Source organism: Grammomys surdaster, unplaced genomic scaffold (assembly GCF_004785775.1).
Source record: "Grammomys surdaster isolate TR1022 unplaced genomic scaffold, NIH_TR_1.0 319214, whole genome shotgun sequence".
Classification (NCBI taxonomy): domain Eukaryota; kingdom Metazoa; phylum Chordata; class Mammalia; order Rodentia; family Muridae; genus Grammomys; species Grammomys surdaster.
This window is the reverse complement of record NW_021627008.1, coordinates 22199-24216: the sequence shown is the minus strand read 5'-3', so window position 1 is coordinate 24216 and position 2018 is coordinate 22199.

Sequence of the window (2018 nt, the reverse complement as noted above, 5' to 3'; positions counted from 1 at the left end):
TGGATTGACTCAAAGCATTGGATACAGGACTGGATTGTAGCAGAGTGTGTTAGCCCAGGCCTTGTGTCCTGGCTTCCCTGTCATTATTTTTAACAGCTGAGTATACTTCATTTTGTGAGGATACTACATTATCTTTGTTCAATTTTTTATTCAAAGACATCTAGGTTGTTTCTAATTTCTTAGTATTATGAAGAAAGAAGCAATGAATATGGTTGACTAAGATCCTGTGGTAAAAAGTAGCATCCTTTGGGTATATGCCCAACAGTGATATAGGTGAGACTTAAGGTATGCCCTGTCCTGTGGAGTGGAGAATTGGGACTAGGGGACCTGAAAGAGAGAACTGGGAGGGGGGTGGCAAGGGTACGTGAAGAAGGACAGCAAGTCAAGAAGTCTTATCAAGCTGTCGAATTTTTATTTTTTCCTACAACAGGTTATATACTCATAGAAGCAGGATATTGGGAGGGGGATGACATAGGGTCCCTTTGTTTTGGGGGAGTACAGGTGTTCTTAGGGGAGTACAGATGTTCTCAAGAACAGGATATTGGCTGGGTGAAAAGTTCACAGAAGAAGCAGAGCAGAACAGGTTGCTAGGTACCTGTCCATATGATCTATTGGCCATTTGTTCTTATCTAAACTAATAGTTTCCCACCAAGGCTACCTGTCCATAAGATCTTTCAGAAAAATACACGGTGGGGTCCAAGAACTGCGTGGCAGTGACCCATGGGGGCGGGGCAGGAGAGTCCCATAAGCTTTCCATGCCAGCGGGTCCCACAAACACAAGAAAGTCTAGAGTTTCTTAGGGTGGAAGCTTTGGAGATGGCAGGCCCCAGAAGACATGTGGAGTCCATGGGTTTAAGAGAATTATTTTATGGCATAAGATAGTTGGATCTGGATGTGCGCCCCCTCCCCCAGTTCAGCCAGGAGAGAGCTGGCTTAAATAGAGGAGGGGGAATAGAGGGTGGGAAAAGGAATAACTTAAGTGAGCTATGGCTCCTGGCCTTTAGGTAACTCATGGATATGGAAATTTCTTGATGCTGAAGGCTGTTAGTCACAACCTCTACCTGTAGGTGTGGATGGTGACACAAACTTCTCTGGGAGGAGCTACTCTGAGCCAAAAAGTGTCTGCAAGGTACAGGCTAATGGAGATGTAGGCTGGATGTAGGAGTCTGGAATCCCAGGACATGGGGGGATACATGCTGTCCCTATCCAGGCAGTGGTCACCTGTTGGGTCTCCAATTATCTCAAACCCAGTGCTCTACCAGGGAGACTGAATCATCCCTTCACAGCCCTACAAAGATCTATGATTATTTGCTCTTAACTGAATTAATGCTTTCCCACAAAGGCCAAGACTTTGTGTCAATAGGCCTGTATGGGTAACTAGGCCGTTAATGTTTAAGCAAGGTCCTTCTCAACATCTCCCCCTCTCTCTTAGTATAGAGGGACCATAGTGATTCTAATCTTTGAAAGGCAGGGGTAGAACCCTATGTTTCCAGTCCTCCTGGTGTTGTCCAGTGAGGCATGAGGGCCATACCTGTCCTGATGTCTTTTTCCTGGAGAGGGAATAGTTTGGACATGAACCCCTCTGCAGTCAGGCTTGTCCCTCAGGGAACCCAGAAAGATATTTTTTAATTTTTGTTTTATATTTCCTTGAAGTGCTTTACTGATAATAATATGTGGACCATTAATCTGAAATCCTAAATAAGTATATTGCTCTTGCTCTTGTAATTGTAACTTTTCTGGTACTATTTGTAACCCTGAAGCCTGTAAAGCTGTTCTAAGATCATCAAAGTACTGGAGTACCTGCTTTCCATCTTTTCCTGCTATCAAAATATTATCCATGAAATGAATCATGTAGATTTGCTTCCAACATGTTTCTAACACTCTCTATGGTGGAAGCCACAAACTTTTGGCACAAGGTAGGACTGTTAGCCATACCTTGAGGCAAGACCGTCATTGATATCTTTTCATAGCTTCTCTAAAATTTATAGCAGGAACACTAAAAGCCAAATGATTTCTCT